This window comes from Eimeria tenella, genomic scaffold (assembly GCF_000499545.2).
Source record: "Eimeria tenella Houghton genomic scaffold, Eth_scaff1752, whole genome shotgun sequence".
In the NCBI taxonomy this organism is placed as follows: Eukaryota; Apicomplexa; class Conoidasida; order Eucoccidiorida; family Eimeriidae; genus Eimeria; species Eimeria tenella.
In genome coordinates, this window is record NW_013541581.1 from 2,906 (window position 1) to 3,300 (window position 395).

Genomic DNA, 395 nt, shown 5'->3' on the forward strand with positions numbered 1-395 from the left:
TGTTGGGCCTCCTCAGGTCTTGGCGGCCGCTGTGCGCTAACCTTCACACCCCCTAAACCCCAAACCCCAAACCCTAAACCCTAAACCCTAAACCCTAAACGGCGTATTTCAGCGCGGGCCAAGGGGCTAAAGAAGCAAACAAAAAAAGATAAAAAACAGTTAAAAATAAATAAATCAAAGAGACGAAAAGGGGAAATAAAAAAGATTAAAAAGAAATAAAAAAGATAAAAAAGAAATTAAAAAGATAAATTAAATTAAATTGAATTAAATTAAAAAGAAATAAAAAGAATAAACAAATGCCTTCTCTGGACTTAAAAGCAGCAGCAGGAGAAAGGGCGGGGGGGGCCCCCGGGGGGCCCCCAGGGGGCCCCCTGGGGGGCCCCCCTAGTGCATTG